The sequence below is a fragment of the Cupressus sempervirens genome, chromosome 8 (assembly GCF_028749045.1).
Source record: "Cupressus sempervirens isolate cs-2001-9-10 chromosome 8, ASM2874904v1, whole genome shotgun sequence".
In the NCBI taxonomy this organism is placed as follows: Eukaryota; Viridiplantae; Streptophyta; class Pinopsida; order Cupressales; family Cupressaceae; genus Cupressus; species Cupressus sempervirens.
In genome coordinates, this window is record NC_143125.1 from 472,171,162 (window position 1) to 472,192,017 (window position 20,856).

The 20,856-nt window shown below is 35.5% G+C and overlaps 1 protein-coding gene across 2 annotated transcripts in view; it reads left to right on the forward strand.

Annotated features, from left to right (window-relative positions):
• Nucleotides 1-20,856, forward strand: part of LOC149543281 (nodulin homeobox-like) — a 182,936-nt gene that overhangs the window by 59,661 nt on the left and 102,419 nt on the right. The gene's annotated exons all lie outside the window — the stretch shown is intronic.

Below are 20,856 nucleotides of genomic sequence, written 5' to 3' on the forward strand. Positions count from 1 at the left end.
AGAAAAACCATGAGCTGACTTGATAAATGCAATTTTAATTTTTCATTTACTTTTGTTATTGACAATCAATTGTTCTTGTAGGAGTGTTTCACCTCCCCACCCATTCATGCTTGACCCTCCTGGTCTTGGGTGTATGCTGGGAGATTTTTTTGTATATAAAACATTTCTACTTATCAATCAGAATTACTTCCTCAATTTTGAGGCTTATCTTAATGGCATATGATCGATACCATTTTACAAGTCAGATCGATGCCTCTTGCCTCTTGAAAAATATATTAGAGCTTGTGAGACATAAATATTGTATACAGTAAGTATTTTAAAATGTGTCTGCAAACAGTCAGAATGGTGTGAGACAGATCATGGCTGAGCGAGTCTATAAGATTACCAGCACCTGATATGCATGGAATAAACGAGATGAAATAGTTCTTATACATTCTGGATCATTATACTAAAGCCTTCTACAATCATTCAATATTATTGTGGGGAACCATCTTGAAACAACTGGAAAAGACAAAAAAAATATGAAATTAAGCAAACAATTGCATGACCTGAGAATGGTGATTGCATTCAATTATTGTAGCTTATAATCACAAGGCTTCAATAGTAGAATTGAATTCTGTTCTGATAGCAATAATATGGCTTATCCTGTAGCTTGGGTACTGTGATATGTAAGAAAATGATATACTTGCAATTAGAAGATGAATGATTTTCTCGATGAACTTAGAGCCACAAAAGATGCGAAAAGAGGAGGAGAGAGAAAGCCTTTCTCCGGCAGCTTGAAGAATTAAAATAGACAACCCACAAACTCTTTCAGTTACAAGAAAAGGAGTGACGGTGGATAGCCAATTATCGGTCACAAGTAACTCCTCGAAACTTTTAAATATAAAAAGGAATAATGCCGATATGAAGGTGGCAAACGCTCATTGATATGGAGCCAAATTAAAGACATGAAGATTGTACTATCTCAAAGTTTATATCAAATATATATTGGCATCATGGTATTGGTGTTGCCTATAATTATACATACACCTATATATATATATATATATACACACATGTGCGTGTGTAATTTGAATCATGAGATTCTTTTTATCATTATATTAATTTATGCACACACCTGTATATACACACACACATTTATACATGTAGGTGCAATTATAGGCGTTAAAATATCATGGTGACAATAAATAGAGTTACATTGCGATGATTACTCCATGGTCACAAAAATAGAAAGAAGTTAACATTTTTTTTTATGTTAATAAAAGTTTAATGTTTTTCTTGTATTAAGAATCGACCAGGTAGCTCATAATTGTTCAAGGTATACTCAGTGTTGCCTAGCCGTTAAATCCTTCACCAAGATGGTTAGAGCCCCTACCTGATGACTTGTCAATGGATCTATTTGGTGCCCCAATCCTTAAATCTCGTTTAGCAATGCTTCTTCCATCTTCGTCTACTGCTAGTCTCGGAAAAAAAATACTTCCATGATAATAACATATTCCTCAAATTTAAATCAAGATAACTATAAACAAAAGCATTTCCTACTTATCACAACGGCTAACCACCATACCACTAACAATTATCTTTATAATTTCTTGAAATGTAAATATTCATTTTTAATTGAGTTGTAACGAGAAATTAACAAGTAGTTTTCACATGAATCAAAATAGTTAACTGTAATTTCCATTTCACAAGATCATAACATTCAAGTGTTTTTAACTGTCATTAACACAAAACATATAACGGCTATATGAGTATTTTTAACGGGCAGAAATTTGGGATGTAATATACGCTCCTTGCGTTTTGTCGTCCCCGATGAACTTTATGATATAGAGGAACAAAATTCTACTTAAATAGATAATCTAAAGTTAAAGTGACAATATAATAGAAAATTATTTTTGGTTCAAGTCTTTGAGAAAAGGTGGGGAAATTTCTGGAAGATCATATCATAGTGTTCCTAGGTAGCTAGAACGCATGGGAATGCATGAAGATTGCTGATTTTGAAATGTGACTTAGGGTTTTCAAGACGTTATTGCATGAAAAATGACAACATGCAAGTGCAACATGTAACAAGGGATGAAAAGATGAGATGAGATGCAAATGCAAATGGAAGATGAGCTTACATGTACGTGCGAATAACAGATGAGATGCGAAGCATGGCAAGACGCAGAAAATGGAAAAACATGTATTTGCTCATGAAGGCATGAGTGCATATGGAGAAATGGAAATGGAAAATGAACTTTATAGTCATCTTTGCTGAAAAAGTGAATTCAAAGTACATGGAAGATGAAAATGACATTTTTTGACTTTTGAAAAAGTGACTTTAAGTCAAAGATGGGTTTTGGAGATGCAATTACACGTAAAACTTTTTCATGTATTCATGTCGTGAAAGTGGATATGAAAAGTGAGATGAGTGAAAATGGAAGTGGAAAATGAGATAACATGCATGTGTGGATGGTGAATGAGATGGAAAACATGTAATCACATTTGTCGGATGAGATGCAAAGTGTTGTGATATGGAAGATAAAAATGAAATGTGATGATGCTTTCGCATGAAATGAAATAGGAACAAGTTCTTGGGAAAGTACTCGTAACTTTCTCCAAAGTGGAGAAAACTGGAAAGCAAGTACACAAAACACAAAAATTTCAAATGAAAAACGTACCTTTGGCAAATGACTCAAACATGTCAACAAGCAAAGCACTTCAACATGCAATTTCGAATTTGGAGTTAGAGAAAAAATCAAAAACATGAAAATGAACCATTTCATCATTTTTAAAGGAAAAATACACTTTCCATGGCATCAATTTCAACAAATGGAAATCATCAAGAAATAACGTGCATAAAATCAGTAAGTTAAGCGCAAATTAAATAGCAAGAAAGAAAATGTCCACTTACATGACAATTAAGTTGCAAAAATGATGGAGGAAAATGCTCCAAAATTGAAAACTTGTTCAAAAAAAACTTGGACTTTCAAACCTTGCAATTTTGAACTAGAGAAGGCAGTGAGGCGTCTTTAATGGTAGATGCCAAAAATGTTCCTTATCTTTGCTCTATATCCCAACGTTTTTGGTTCCACATGATCTTGGGACATTTTTGACAAAAAGCGTGTTTCTCAAGGTGAGCAATCAAAACGTTTTGGCTATTCAATCAAAACGTTTTGGCTTCCAATAGCCAAAACGTGTATAACAATGCAATGTAAACACTAAAGAATGACAAATCAATTCCTTTTTGTGCCAAAACATGAGCCAAAAATGGAGTTTTTTGAAGATTTTTCCAAAAACTTGCCTCTGGAAGGAGTTTGAAATAACGCTTTATAGCAAGATAAATCCATTTTCATTGCCTGAAAATTCATGGATAGGCAAAAATGACCCTAGTAGAAAAGATTTCGTGAAAAACCATGACGTAAATCAACCATATCTTCAAAAACGGGTTCTTGGAGGCTCTTTGCATGGTTTTTATTCAAAAACGGGTTTCTTGAGGGCAAGAACATGAACTTTCGTGCAAAACGCACCTTTTGGTGTCCAATGCATATATTGAAAAAATGCCAAGATGCAAATCACACCTTTGAGGAGGCATTGCATGTTTTAAAAACTCTTCAAGATGTAAATCGCACCTTTTGGGAGGCATTGCATGTTTTAAAATATGCATTTAGCTTGAAAACTCACCTTTTTGGGGTGATTGCATATTTTAAGTGAAAGCTCACATTTTGGGTACAATAGCATATTTAAGTTATAAAACTCACCTTTATGATGTCATTGCACATTTCAAGTGAGTTTATATGTAGTGGCATCAAAAAAGTCCACTTTTGATTATTTTTACTTGCAAAGACGCAAAAAAGGTCCACTTTTGATGGATTTTACATGTAATGACATATAAAATGTCCACTTTTAATGACTTTTAAGTGATTTAATAAGCACATGCCAATTTAAATTCATTAAAATATTATTTAAGTGGGACATAAATTATATTTACATATCATATTAATAATATAATATGTAAATATCATTTAAAAAATAATATTTACTAGAGCATTTGATTTAAATGCTAAAAATTAAATTGAACTATATAGTTAATATGGTCATTTAAGTGAAAAATAAAAAAGTAACCTCAATCAAAGAACCAAAAATCGGAATCGGATCAGAATCGACAAGGCTTACTCGAATCGTGAATCGCCTAAATCGTTGCTGTGAATCGGCAAAGTGAAAAAACCCTTGAAATTTAAAGATTTTAATGATTTAAAACTTGTTTCATGGACCCTTTACTGAATATAACTAAAAAACACTATAACATCATTAAATAGAAGTTAACATACATAAACAAGAAACCTAATTGATAAATCCATCACATTCGTAAAATGTAAATTGTAGCTTAAGTAAATAAAAATCATAGGATCATAATGAGTTATGACATAGATATATAGAATTATAAATGTTGTCAAATCATAAATGTGTGTAAGATGAAGATCCATAATGACAATCATAAAACCAAATCAAAATGACATTAAATCATAATGTATGTAAGATGAAGATCCATGATGAAGAATCATGAAATACATGTCTATTTGTAAAGTCAAAGTGTTAACAAAATGAAAAAAGAGGCTCTAGCTCAAGCCTTAGGCTTGTCATCATCCTCAAGATCAGCTGCAGCCTCAGGGTCAGACTCAGCCTCTAAATGCCTTCTACAAAGTCATCTAAGGTAGGTCCTAGAGGACCGTTGAGCCATAGCCCCCGCATGTGCGATGGGTGCACAAACATCACTAGGGCCTGCATTTGTGGCGTGCTCTGTGCATGCACGTTTGCGTCTGCCAATGCTTGAACGTGCTCTAGCCTCCTCTGCCATGGCCACAACCTTTGCCTTTATATCTACCTGGTCAACCCACTCATGGTCTTCCTTAGTGAAGACTGTTGCATCTGTGGCCTCAGTGAGCCACTTTGACTTTGGATCAATCTCCTCTAGAATGATCAGAGAGGAGTCAATGGCCAAAATTTGTCTGGTCCTAAGGCGGAGGTTGTAATGAACAAATACAAGATCATTCAACCTCTGCATAGACAACCTGTTTCACCTCTTCGAGCAGATATGCTCGAACATGGACCAACTGCACTCACATCCAGAAGCGCTGCTAGGTTGACTCAAAATACGGATGGCAATTTTTTGAAGATTTGGGGTTGATTGCCCAAACATTTGCCACCATCTATTTGAAATGAGGGAAAAGGAAAACAATTAGTCTTATTTACAAGCACAACTTTAAAGCTAAAATTTAAATTACAAAATAAAAACCTCAAATGCATAAGTTGTAACAATTATAAATTAATTTTAAGAATATATTGTTTTTACCTGGCTGTAATCATGTGTGAGCCTCTATGGCCATCCTACTAGAGAAAAGCAACCCCTCATTATTGAATTTGTCCAACTCAATGGTTGCAGTTGCAACACTACCATCATGACTCAACCTCTGCATGACTGTGTGTAGGCCGGTAAGAACTTCCTCATCCGCCTTGAAGTTAGGAAGGAAACAATATGCTGGATTAAGTTAATAGGTAGCTGCATGGATGCGCCTATGGACCTGATTCTGCCATTTCCTGTCAATAATGTCCCAAATGGGGCCATACTTCTCCGACACTCCTGCATACTGAGCTCTAATGGCCTCCTTGGATATTGGGCTCTAATGGCCTCCTTGGCCTTATCCATGCCCTCGTATATGTAGCCTGTAGAGGGCTTCTCCCATCAGTAGTTCGTAGGAGAGATACAAGGGGCTCACTGATTTGCATATAATGTAAAAATATAAATTGAGTCAAGACTCAAAACTAAATTATAAAGCTAAATCATTAAATAATTAAAATTATGAAATAATAAATAACAATACTAAATGTTAAATTGTAAAAAATTTACCTTGATTGTTTCTTGAGTAGGCGCCCAAAAACCATCCTCATCAAAGAGGATATTCCCCACATCTATACACGTGGTGGTCTTAGCATAGGAAGAAGAAACAAACTCCTCCCCAACAATCATGCGCCTCATCTCTTCCCTTGATCTCATCAAGGACTTCAGTGTGATGAAATTCGAGGCAAACCTCGTGATGCCTGGACGAGCTAGTTCCCTATCTTTTGTGTATTTCTTCATTGTGGCGAGGACAAATGCATGGTTGTATATAAACTTGCATATACTTTTTGCCATTTCGACACATGATTTTACCCAGTCAATCTTACCATTGTCCTCCAACATGAGGTCAAGCCAATGTGCGGCACAAGGAGTCCAAAATATTGTGGGGTGCCTCTCCATCAATAGTGCTTGTAGCAATTTTAAATTTTTTTAGAGAAGTTCAAAATTTGATAAGTTAAAGTTCAGAACTTAAACTATTAAACTTAAAAGTTAAAACTTAAAAGTTTACCTGCAACAACATAACTTGCTGCATTATTCGTCACAGACCTGCATCACATGTTCTTCCCCCACCTCTGCTATGACTTCCTCAATAACCTTACACAAGTATGGGACGTTTTTGACTTGAGAGGAAGCATCAATAAATTTGATGAACATGGTGGATCCTACAAAATTGAAATAGAGCGAAACATTTAATTATCATGATTATGATTCATGGACCATCAACAAATCAAAACTTAAATTAGCATGTAGGAAAGTAGAATGATCAATCACCTCCACAGGAAACAAGAAAATTGAGGAGTGTTCTTCCCTTCCTATCTGTCCAACCATCCGTCATGATGGTGCAACCCTTTATGGTCCATTCCTTTCGGTGGTTGGCTAGCTAAAACTGTATGTCCTCTACCATTTCATCTAAGACGTAGCCACTCAAGTCAGCCTCAGTAGGGGCTTTAAAGCCCGGACCACAAATAGTTACGACATCTTTGATGCTTTGCCAGTAAGGAGTCTTGTCACAAATAGATTATGATTAGAAATTTAGTCTTTAGATAACAAATCATTATGTATTATCAAATATGAATCTACGATTACACAAGTAGAAATATTAAATAATTAAAAAAAAGAGCAAATAAAAAAGAAATAATTACCTCGCTGCAATTAAATGGAATGTTGCAAAAGTACCAAAACTTGCAAATTTGTTTTCTGGCAGCATCATGAATCTCCTTGTTCAAACTATCCATGCTCTTAAGCGAGGGTTGTGAGCCAGGATTAGTGCGTGGCACAAAGTAACTATCCAATTTGAAATTCTGCACTCTGGGCTGAAATATAATAGGCCTAGGCTCAGTATAAGAACAACTAGCACTAGGACAAGTACTAGGACTAGCAATAGCAATAGCACTAGCACTAGGACGAAAGGGAGTCCTAGGACAAGTACTAGGACTAGCAATAGCAGTAGCACTAGCACTAGAACTCAACTTAAAAATATAACATAAAGTGCACTATAGTTACTTTTAAGGGAAAATTTAAGTGATAAAGTAACTTAAAAACATAACATAAAGTGAATTTAAGTTATATTTATCGAAAACTGAATGTCAAGTTAAAAATATAACATGATATTTTTAATTCATGCTGTTGCATCAAAATGGTCCACTTTTTGGGCACTAAAATGACTATATCTCTTAACTAATAGCTCCGATTACACTCTAGGTTAGATCAAATCAAAGGGGAAACCGAAAGCCATGATTTGAGCAAGACTAAAGGACTAAAGACCAACACAGACACACACACACTCAAAAACAAAGAAAAGGATGATGGAGGCTTGTAAAATAAGTATAGGCTCAACAGACAGAAAAACGAAAAGAACTTGACAGAAGCCTTTAGTAAAAGAATTTGATATGTGAATTGGAATTGATTGATTAATTAACAGTAAGTAATTGAATATCAAATTCAACTTAGAGAGATGCAAAACTAGTTTGAAAAACGTTTTGTACTGTTACCAGCATTTTGTGGTGACAATATGTAGGACAACACTCCTAAAATCATCCTTTGGACCTCCAGAACCTTAGATATGTACATCCTACCTTTGTATCTCAAAAGTCCATCCTCTTCTAGTTGGTAATCTGCATACCTGGGGTCTTGAGGGTCTTTGTGAAGTGCTTGGTTAACCTCAGTATAGAAATCATTACTGAATAGATGTTGTAATACTTGCTTCCCAAGCTTGAAATTTATTGCTACCATAGTTGATATATGCCTTTGCCGGCTTAAAGCATCTTGGTGCAGGGGCACCTAAGCTATTCCAGGAATACAAAGACAACCAAATGACTGCAAGCATGAAGGTTAATCACCCGTACCATGGCGGAATCAACTATGCAATCGTGAAACCCATTATGGCATTAAAAATGCAAAATATGTAAATCCTAGGTCTTAAATGCCCAAAAAGAGGCTAAATGGTCATATGAATGTAATAGGGATCATATTGGGATAGGTTAGTCTTTAGGAATGCTTAATAAGACCATCTAAGTCATTTGGCAAGGTTGGATTAGTCAAAATGCTCTTAAAAGCCAAAATTTGTAATGTTGTAAATTCAAATTTTTGAATTGCAACGGTTAGTAGTTTGAAGGAGGGAAAAGTGTTTTAATAGTGTTTTAGTCTTTTAATCATCCCTATACCGACCAAGGTTGGTTGGGAAAGTTATTTGGAAGGTTATATATTGTAGGGAATCCATTTGTATGGACAAAGAAGTGATTTGTACGGACTGCACATAGATTCAATAAGGAAAACCTCTATTTTTGCAAGTTTCATGAGTTTGTTCATTGCTTTAGGTGTTATTTGAAAGCCATTGGATTTTGGATGAATCAAAGACATTTCTATATGATTGTATCTTCCATTACACACTTGGTTTGAAGGTTTTTCAGTAGTTTTTCCATTCATATTGTGTTGACTGTCATAACACTGTTCAGATTTCCTTGACAGTTTTGATAATTCTATTTTGGAATGGTCATTCCATGAATGTAAGGCCTGGTTCTCATGGGATGACTCTGTCAAGGCATGTATTATAATCTACTAATAAGTTAATATGCATTTCTGAAGGAGGAGATAAGTTTCTTGGTGAGCACCATATTGTTTTGAGGGTTTTCGCATTGAAATTGCTAGGTACGCTACAACAGTAGCACACTGGCCTTAAGGAGGGGCTAGTTTGATGTTGGATTCTGTTTATATACATTGAAGACAAGGTGTTCCATCCTTTAGTTCTTGGAGAAAGCATTGGAAGAGTGTAAATTGAGGAAGGCCTAGTTCTTGAGGGTTTGGAGGCATAAATTGGGGTTTTTGTACTTGTAGGGACTTAAACTCAAGTTGATTGTAGATTCCTCTAATTCAAACCATTTTATGAGACTGCTGAGAGTCCTGAGGTCTAGGAGTAAGTTTGAATCATGATTGCTTTGCAAATCCATCATTTTGGAGGCCTGAATTGCTGATCAAGCATTGAAACAAGGAATGTTTTCCAAAATAACCCTATGTGTCCTTTTGATATGTTGAAGTACTCAATAAAGGGTATCTATAGAGGTAATTTGTTTACTTGGTGTTTTGGAAGTCTTAAGAGTTATGCATTTTAGAAGCTTGCTGGAGACCAAATTGGCAGGGCTGCTAGCTCTATCTTATGCATTCACTAGTTTATGATCACAGTGGGTTTGTGGAAAGGAAGAACGAGTTGAGGCATCTTATAATTGATGTTTTAAGACTATTGAAATCACCTTGGATCATAGTATAGGTCTTGGATACTCAGTTAGGTGTTGGAGGTATTAAAGGTCATTACATTACATTGAATCTTGTGGGTTTTTGCATTTTCCTTACTCTTGCTGATTAGGCCTTTTATCCCACCATATTCCATTGCATCAAGTGGTATCAGAGATTCAGTTAATAGGTCCTTGAGTAGGGAGAAGACCTAGTTTGCAAACATGCCTCCTAAGGGACAAATGACTAGGTAGATGGAAGGGTTGAGACAAGAATCGGAAAGGGAAAGAAGAGAGGAAAGAGAACTTGAAGCATCCAAGGAAAGGGAAGAGAGATAGTTAAGAAGAGAAAGATTGCAACTGATTGCAATGATTGAAGCCTTGGAGAAGGATAGACATTAACGTAGAAGGGAAGCGATCCATGAAGAAGAACATGGAGAGAACAATGATGAAGTAGGAAACCATAATGCAAGACAAGCAAGAAAATCATGAAGCAGCAAATGATCTTGATGAAAGAAGATTTTTGAAGTTGATAAAGGCAGTACAACGTACTGGGTTGAAGACAGGTGTGGATTTACCCATCTATCAAGGCAAGATGGAGAGTGAAGAAGTGCTTGGATGGATAGAGGCACTTGAAAACTATGTTGATCTAGAAGACAAAGAGGAGGACAAGAAGGTGAAAGTGGCAAAGGCAAAGTTAAGGGAGGACAACCCTTACTTGGTGGACAAATTTACAAAATGAGAGGGTGGCTAGAGGCCTGAACAAGATTTCAAATTGGGATAGGATGAAGACAATGGTAAGAAGTCAGTTTTTACCATCAGATTTGGCTATACAAATGAAGATGAGGAGGAATAATTTAAAGTAGAGAGACATGGATGTCATGTCCTACACTGAGTAGTTTCATACCCTAAGCACAAGGGGAGGGGTAGAAGAAGATGAAAAAGTTGCAAGGTATATGAGTGGACTAAAGTTCAACATTCAAGATGAGATTGGTTTGAACATTCCTAGGACCCTTGGGGAATGTTTCCAATTAGCAATCAGGGCAGAGGAGAAGTTGAAAAGAAAGAATGAGAGGAAAAACAATAGAGGAGAATCTTCCATGTGAGGAAGGGGTGGAAGAAATCAGTTTGATAGTACAAGCAATCAAGACAAAGACAAAGGATCTACATTTGAGACAAGAGGAGGATCTAGAGGAGGAAGATCTGGAGGTGGAAGAGATAAGTGGAGGCTTCATGGGGAGATGTTTCCATTGCAATAAAGTGGGCCATCAATCATTTAGGTGTCCTAAATGGATTGATTCAGAGAAGGGTAACGAAAGGAGAGTAAACCTATTAGAGGAGGAAGAAGAGAGCGAACCTACCATGATACTACCTGAGGAAGGAGAATGTCTTCTTATGAGGAATTGAGGATCAACATTACCATCAGCACAAGAAGGTATATTCAGATCTAGATGCCTGGCAAAAGGTAAAGTATGTACTTTCATCATTGATTCAGGGGCTCATAGTAATCTGGTTTCAGTTGATATGGTGTCTAAGTTGGGGTTGGCATTAGTTGAACATCCTGATCCTTACAGTGCCACTTGGGTAAACCAAGAGTTGAATGTAAAGGTTAGTTAGAGGGCTCTTGTCAATTCCTCAATTGGTCCATATCAAGATCAGGTTTGGTGTGATGTCATGTCAATGAATTGTGGGCAGACCTTGGCAAATCTCTAGGAGAACCTTACATGGTTATTTTAATACATACATTGTGCATAAAGGAAAGTAGAGGTATAAGTTACAACCATCCACTTGCTGAAGTCAGGAAACCATTATTATGTGTTTTGGTGATAATATACCATTGGAAGGTTAGCATAGAGACAAGAAAGATACTGGTTGGGCAATGAATCACAATCTTGGGGCAGACTGTCCTAGAAATCAGAATACCTTGGGAATGCTGAAGGCAAGATTTGAAGACCAGAAGTACATAAAAGTGGGCATTATCCATTGTCCTATTCTTGGGGATAGAGATACTGGTCAGGGGAAGAAGTTTGGAGGGCAGAAGAAATGGGACAGAGATCAGACAAGGATGCAAACCTCAGTTGCAGCAGTGACACACTCCATTGGTCCAGGGGTAAACATCAAACATAATCATGTTGATTTTTATTCTAATAAGGTGTATGCAGGTCAGAGGAAGAGGTTCATAAATTTGGGAGATTTCATGCAGCCATTAAGACAGCAATACCATGGAAGGCAGCATAAGTTTGGCAAGTTTCATTCTTGGGGCAAGAATCCTTTTAAAGGTGGGGAGTATGGTGCAGGGGCACCTAAGCTATTCCAGGAATACAAGGGCAACCAAAGGACTCCAAGCATGAAGATGAATCATCCATACCATGGTGGAATCAACTATGCAATCTTGAAACCCATTATGGCATAAAAAATGCAAAATATGTAAATTCTAGGTCCTAAAGGCCCAAAAAGAGGCTAAATGGTCATATGGATGTAATAGGGATCATATTGGGATAGGTTAGTCTTTAGGAATGCTTAATAAGACCATCTAAGTCTTTTGGCAAGGTTGGATTAGTCAAAATGCTCTTAAAAGCCAAAATTTGTAATGTTGTGAATTCAGATTTTTGAATTACAACGGTTAGTAGGTTTTAGGAGGGAAAAGTGTTTTAATAGTGGTTTAGTCTTTTAATCATCCCTATACTGACCAAGGTTGGTTGGGAAAGTTATTTGGAAGGTTATATAATGTAGGGAATCCATTTGTGCAGACAAAGAAGTGATTTGTATGGACTGCACACAAATTTAATAAGGAAAACTGCTATTTTTGCAGGTTTCATGAGTTTGTTCATTGCTTTGGGTGTTATTTGAAAGCCATTGGATTTTGGATGAATCAAAGACATTGCTACATGATTGTATCTGTAATAACCCTATTCCGGTTATGGCTTATCCAAATTAATTTTATCACATTTATTTCATTATCAAATTAGAAGTTTGACATTTTGTCAAACAGTTTGCAAACAAACTCTCCAGTACTGTGGTTGAGAAAAGCAAATATATATTAATGATCTTTTGAAATTTCAGATAAGTAGAGAATGGAGTGGTATAACAGCTGAATAGCAGTGACAACTTTATTTTTTCCTATTTTGCAATAACCACTCAGCTACTGATTTTCAGATTAATGAAAGAGCATTAGAACAAACAAATCACTGAACCTGATTTGTAGGGACAAAGTTTGATTTGACCCTCAATATTACTGTTTGCAGATCAGAAAACAATAATTTGATAGCTCCTTGCCCACATGTAGATGCCTAAATTACAAACCCGACCCTTAGAAACCAAATCGCAGGTCCATGTATGATGCATGCCAATCCTCACAATCACAGCTGTAGCTGATAAATCAAGGTCCATGCCAAGAGTAGTAAATCACAGGCCCAAAGATTTGTCACACAGCTCAATAGAATGGCTTGTAGACTTCATACAACAAATTGAAGGCACTGTATCTGCACCTTCCAACCTCCAGACTTGACGTCACAAGTCTCTAGAATGAAGCTTCAGAATGATAAATGTAATAACCAACAAATAATTCAGTGGAAGACACTCAGCAATTCCCAGGTTGACAATTCAAAGTCTCCTTCAATCTGTAGGTATTAATGCTATTAATCTTCTTCAATCACAAAGACTTCCTGACCACAGAAAACATAGCCGACGGAAGTCCTCTTAAATCAGATTGCAGACAATTCAACTCACTTTACCTCAGCAGTGGTTGAATGCACTTCTTAGAACTCCAGATTGCAACTCTTCTTAAACACAGGTATCACAGTAGAAGAGAGAAGAGCAAATTATTTACCTCAGCATAATTTGCATACACCAACTCAAAATTCTCAGAATTATAATTCCAATCTCCCAGACACAGATAATCACAGATAGGAGATTTAACCAATGAAATCACTATACATCAGCAGTGACTTCAAACAATCTTTAGAAACTTAGAAACCCTTATACTTCAGCAAGGGTTCATAAATTCAGAACTCGGGAAAAAACCACAAAGGCAACAAAAGCAAATATGTATTCAAGCATGCTTTTCTCAACAAATGGGCTTGTATTTATAACCTCCTAATTCCCTTTTGTTGCCAAAATGTAACTTCACTCAAGAAGCTTCACCACACAACATTAATTAGAAGCTTCCTTTAGATTCTCTCACTTCACTTGGCTTAACTAATTATTAAATGACACTTTTTAATGATAACTCAACTCTCAACTTAAGTGAAATTATAACTTTATAATAAGCCATTTAATAATTAATACTAATTTGGCCACTAAAAATATAATAACTCCCAAAATACTCATCATTTAAATATGTCGTTTGTAATAGGAGTCATACCTATTATTTCTCGATTTGACCAAATGCACTTTGCAAAAATACAAAAGGTCCATTTCGATCAACACCAACTTGCCACAAATAGTAATTACACAAAACTAAGCCCAAATGAAGTCCGATCTGAGCCAAACGAAGACCAACCTATAGCTTACTGAAATGTGAAGAAGATAAGACCCTCCCAAACCAAGTCACTGCCACAAAAAATCCTCTATCCACAATAATTAGCCTACGAGGATCACAATAATAGGCTAATCCCTAAAACTCTGATACTAACAAAAATGGGGACATTATAGTATCTTCCATTACACACTTGGTTTGAAGGATTTTCAGTAGTTATTCTATTCATATTGTGCTGATTGTCATAACACTGTTCAGATTTCCTTGACAGTTTTGATAATTTTGTTTTGGAATGGTCATTCCATGAATGTAAGGCCTGGTTCCCATGGAATGACTCTGTCAAGGCATGTATTATAATCTACTAATAAGTTAATATGCATTTGTGAAGGAGGAGATAAGTTTCTTGGTGATCACCATACTGTTTTGAGGGTTTTAGCATTGAAATTGCTAGGTATGCTGCAACAGTAGCACATTGGCCTTAAGGAGGGGCTAGTTTTGTGTTGGATTTTGTTTATATACATTGAAGACAAGGTGTTCCATCCTTTAGTTCTTGGAGAAAGCATTGGAAGAGTGTAGATTGAGGAAGCCCTAGTTCTTGAGGGTTTGGAGGCATAAATTAGGGTTTTTGTACTTAAAGGGACTTCAAACTCAAATTAATTGTAGATTCCTCTAATTCAAACCATTTTATGAGACTGTTGAGAGTCTCGCGGTCTGGGAGTAAGTTTGAGTCATGGTTGCTTTGTAAATCCATCATTTTGGAGGCCTAAATTGCTGATCAAGCATTGGAACAAGGACTATTTTCCAAAGTAACCCTATTTGTTCTTTTGATATGTTGAAGTACTTAATAAAAGGTATCTAAAAAGGCAAATTGTTTACTTGATGTTTTGGAAGTCTTAAGAGTTAGGCATTTTAGAAGCTTGCTACAGACCTAATTGGCAGGGCTACTAGGTCTATCTTATGCATTCACTAGTTTATGATCATAGTGGGTTTGTGGAAAGGAAGAACCAGTTGAGTCATCTTATAGTTGATGTTTTAAGACTATTCAAATCACCTTGGATCATAGCATATAGGTCTTGGACACTCATTTAGGTGTTGGAGGTATTGAAGGTCATTACATTACATTGAAACTTGTGGGTTTTTGCATTTTCCTTACTCTTGCTGATTGGGCCTTTCATCCCACCATATTCCATTGCATCACATCTCCTAGCTTGTTTTCCGTGCCCTTAATATAACTGATTTTGAAATCATTAACCGCTAGAAATTCTAGCCATCTTCTTTGTTGAGCGTTAAGGTTAGGCTGAGTAAATATATATTTCAAGCTGTGATGGTCTGACTGGAGTTCAAATGGTTTAGTTATCAAATAATGTCTCCACATGTAACATCCAGATTTTCCAAGTCTAAATTAACATCTAACATATGCATAGAATATGGTTATAATTTCGATTTCATAAGAAGGTAGTTACATCATTCATGTTCATGTGAAGAAGATTTATCGTTAAAGTCAGTTAAACAAAAATTTCTTAACTAAATACTTGAAATACCTTTTAATGAAATTTCTTCAGAAATTGAAATCACATACCTCGGAAAAACTGAGACTGAAAATCATCTAAGTATGCTTCTGCAACCACCTGGGTTAGTCCACAAATACATTATAACAATTTCTCAAATCGACTGCTATCTCAAAAATCATTTGATGAATACCACTAAATACCAATATAACTTAAATTAGGGCATCACATATCATCTTACCAATTAGGGCATCAATTACCATCGGTTTATTTAGGGCTTCTGGTACTGCTTTACCACTTAGGGTTTTTGCGACCACGGATTCAATTTAGGGCTTCAGCGATAACAGATTTTATCTAGGGTTTTCGCGACAACGGATTCAATTTAGGGCTTCCGCAACCACGGATTCAACAAGGGTTTTCGATACCACGGATTCAATTAGGGCTTCCAATACCACCATATTAATTAAAGTTCCAGCTGTCACACAATCAATTAGGGCTTCGGATTTCTTTTCCTTCCGATAGCTTATCTGTGACAATTTCTCAAGATTAGATAATTACTTATATTTAGTATTCATTTATATGAAGTAAAATGATGATAACAATGAAATACTTCAATTTAATCTTACCTTCTCATAAACAAAAATGATAATACCTGTTTCCGATAAACAATTGATTTCATGGCTTATCTCTATTTGATGCATATCGGACATCTTGAGAGAGGTGAAACATTGCCAGGGGCTTTACCACCCAACCTCGGACCACAATATATATCCCCACACGATCTCTAACGAGAAAGGCCCTCCCTACCCAGAATTGATAGGGAACATCTTACCATTCATTGGGCATCATGATATATAACACGCCATACGACTTGGCAGCAAGAGATCATCATAACAGGAATATGTATGAGCTATTATTAATTCATATTAAATGATATATATTAAAATGTCATAATTGATATTACTGGTTCTTATTGTTGATGAATCTTTCCTCACACCCCCTCAACCTCATCAGGCCTCCAAGCCCGTGATTTCCAGGTGCTTGTTTAATATTAATAATTTCACTCTTGTAGGGTATGAATGTTTGTAATACATTCTGAACTGAATTAGTTAATTACAGTTTTTCATTGCATATCCATATCTTTTATACATGTTTAATACTCTCTTATAAATAAAGAAACATTTATGGTTTAAGGCAGTTTCCAAGAACTAGAATTCTTTTACTGACCACCCCGATTCAGTCTGCAATTATATTAATGAAAAAGAGACACATTGAACATTCTTGATTCAACAGTTGCATTAGAAAGAAAACACTACTGGCCATTCTAAATTTGGCAACTTTCTTACTTGTCTCCTACGCTTATATCTTCAACCAATTTTCAATATCTATATCCTTGAAAACAAATTCTCAATACACATAGATACAACAAATGAACTCATATTATATCCAACTTGCAAACTAGAAAAGAACAACTCATTGCACTCACTAACCATTTTGAATGCTCACAAAATATTCTCTACCACATCACTAAAGATTATACTAAAGATACCTATATTTCTCTATATCAATCATCAATTTGAATATTAACTTTGCCTGTGAAGGAAACACCATCCAAGTACGATTTACAATTCCACATGCAGAGTTTAACATGATTTGATGATGGAATTATCAAAAGAAAATTACAAGTAATGGCATACAATATTACTTTGAGAAAGAAAAGAGCAATCAAACTTTAATTTTGTCATAGTCGGCATTCTCTATCATTCATCCAACTGTTCAATAAGCAATTCATGGATGTAGACTATAAGGCATTAACAGGAATTCAAAATATAAAGTAAACAGCATGATTGTTACAATCTGAAGTATTACATAAGGTTTGAATCAAAACCCCGACTCATAAAGTACAAGAATTTGTAAATGAAATATGGAAAAATAAACTTCAAACACGTCCTTACTTGACTCACGGCTACACAGTCGGGTTAACTATATCTATGCTCGGTTGCTTCCTTCAAATTTTCGCAGGTACAGACGACAACTAGCAATACAAAGATGAGAGTATAATGGTGTTATGGGTACCGTGGCTGAATAGGGTGGTAGACGTTTTTTAGAATGAAAGGAAGACGGATATTCCCCTCCCGATAGACGACAAGGCCAGCATATTTATTAAATTAAACTTGACCTTACGGCTTCTTGCCGTTACAAGATCTCAATTTCGATTTGCATTCCATCCGTTGGAAAAGAAAAATGAAAAGGAAGATATACTAAATTGAAGGTGAAAGATGAAAGGTTTTATTTTATTAATATTATTTAATGTTTAAATCGATGACTAAGTGCTAACATTAAAGAATATTAAATTAGAAATAATAGAGCTGGAAAGTGAAAATAACACAAATATTATTATAATTCAAAAATTATTAAAATCTTATAAGTACTTTTAAAACATCATTCCATTAATTTATTAACATATAAAGATGCCAAAACATTTTTATATTCAAATGCACATATATAAACTATTATTAAAAATAATACGACGAAAGATAATTTAAAATCTTTTAAGAATACATTTATATTTAAACTTAATTAATTAAATTTAATTAATAATTAACAACTCATGCAGTTCCAGAGATGAGTCCTATTACAAATCGCTTGGTCCTCTACCTGTCTGTCCAATGATGGTGATGCCCTGCCTAATTCTTTTTTGACAATGCTTCCACCCCTTAGACAAGCTCCCTGCAAGGAATTTCTTTGTAATTAAATTATAAATTATAAATAATCATATTAGTTAACCTTTCGTCTTAATTCCATGAATTCGCGATTAACAAATAACTAGCATGTCATCTTCACTTGAAATCATAACGAGTAACTATCTTACCATTTTGCTAGATTATATCAAATTAAACTGCCAACTGACTTCATGTGAACCTCAATGTCTATATTTCAATCTAGGTCAAAAATTGGGATGTAACACCACATCTAAAGGGCATCAACAACAACTACTAATTCCTAATCATGTGGGGCATAATTTTGTTCTTGACTTTTCAACTTCCTGGATTCATAGGCAATAACTTGATCTTTCGGTATCAGTATACCTCCTAACACCTCCTCGAATGCATCAATTATAACTACAAATTTGCTTTGTGTATCAGGGACTTTAAGTATCGGGGGAAATTAACTTCAGATATTCAAAAGTTGCTTGACATTTTTCAGCCCACATGAACTTCTTTCCTTTCCTTTGGAGTGAAGTGATGGGATATGCTATCCTGGAGAAACCTATGACAAACTTTCTATAAAATCCTGCCAGGCCCATGAAGTTTCTAACCTCTGTTACATTTCTAGGCATAGACCAATCTTTGATCGCCTTGATCTTAGTGGGATCTACGACTATTCCTTGAGCTGATATAATGTGCCTCAGGTACTAAATTTTCTTTTGATATAAAGAACACTTGGATAGTTTTTCGTACAATTCATGCTCTCCCAGCCTCTATAAGACTATCTCTAAGTGTTTTTGATGTTCCTCCTCATTTTGAGAGTAGATGAGAATGTCATTGATGAAAACTAACACAAATTTATCTAAACGATCCTGGAAAATGCTATTCATAAGGTTCATGAAAGTTGTCGATACATTGGTTAGTCCAAATGGTAGTAGGGTAAATTCATAATGGCCACAACGAGTTCTAAAAGCAATTTTATGAATGTCTTCATCTTTGATGCGGAGGTTATGATAACTAGACCTCAAATCAATCTTGGAAAATATAGTTGCACCTCTCATTTGATCAAATAGATCATCAATTCTAGGAAGTAGATACCTATTCTTAATGGTAACCTTATTAAGCATTCTATAATATGTATGCAACCTCAAGGTCCCACTCTTCTTCTTGACAAACAACACTGGAGCTCTCCAAGGTGAGACGCTGGGTCGAATAAGTTTCTTATGTAATAAATCTTGCAGCTGCACTTGTAACTCCATTAATTTAGTAGTGGTCATTTGGTAAGGTACTCTTGGTTGGGCTATGACCTCGGAACCAAATCTTTAGTGAAATCAAATATTCTAGACGAAGTTAACCCAAGGAGTTCTTTCGGAAACACATCTTGATACTTCTTAAGATATGGATACTTCTCCTTGAAGGATTCCTTTAGTTTTTCTTTAATTTCCCTATCTTTAAAGATGTAGTCATCTAGATAAGTAGTATCTACAGGTTCTCTCAAGTCTTCTATCTCTACTGCGAAGATTTCACACCCCTTCCTTCTACATCTTTTGAGCTACATGACCAAGATTTGGTCTCGTGCATAATTCCCTTAATACTCACAGGATTGCCTTGGTCATCTAGACATTCTACTGGCTTGGCAAGATAATCCACCTTAGCCTTATGTTCACTACGCCAATTAATACCCATGATGTCTGAGTATTGATGTCATTGGTCACTTCATTGTCTACATTGTTTCCATTATCGTTCATTTTTCCTATGTTTCCCTTTAAAGTTTCCTGAAAATATAGGGAAAAAAGTTTAAATTAATATCATGCTCGCATTTAGATGTATCGGATTGCTCAGAAAGTTGTAAGGGCAAACAAAGATGTTTTGCTAATTGCTCATTTATTATATTCATCAAAATTGCTGGTTATAAATGTAACAACTTTATTTACAAAATCTCCTCTTCTTAGGTCACAACAAAAAAAGAGAATATTAAATACAATTCAGATACTCTATTCTTGGGTTCAGTTTCATTCTTGGGTTGTTTCTGCATTATCCATGTTTTACTAAAGACCATGAGGGAATTAGTTTGCCGGGCATTCCACGCCTCGATAAGTTTGTTTCTTAGTATTGCCTTCCTGGAAAGAGTCCATTTGACCCTTTCCTTCTTTATCTGCTGCACGACCTATGCTAGGGTTTCCTCATCCTGGGGCATGGCGCAGTAGGAATAATCATGCTTTTGCATGTTCTTTATTAGGTAGAAGAATATAGGGTGACGTGGTTTCTTGCAAGGAATTTTCCGGATATACATCTTGCTACATTTAAATCAATATTTTTTAGTTTTCCTAGTGTGATTAAGTGATGAGCCCAAGGTTCAAGTTGAACCCAACACTCTGATACCATATGTAACATACCATTTTACCTAGGCTGAAAATAAAAAACATATTTTAAGATTATAGTTGGCTTTCATAACATAATGACATAAAGGTAGTTATATTTGTTACTTTTTATATAAAGAAAACTATCAACCGAATTTGTTGTATAAGAATAAGTAACAGAAGTAAAATAACAACCTTTA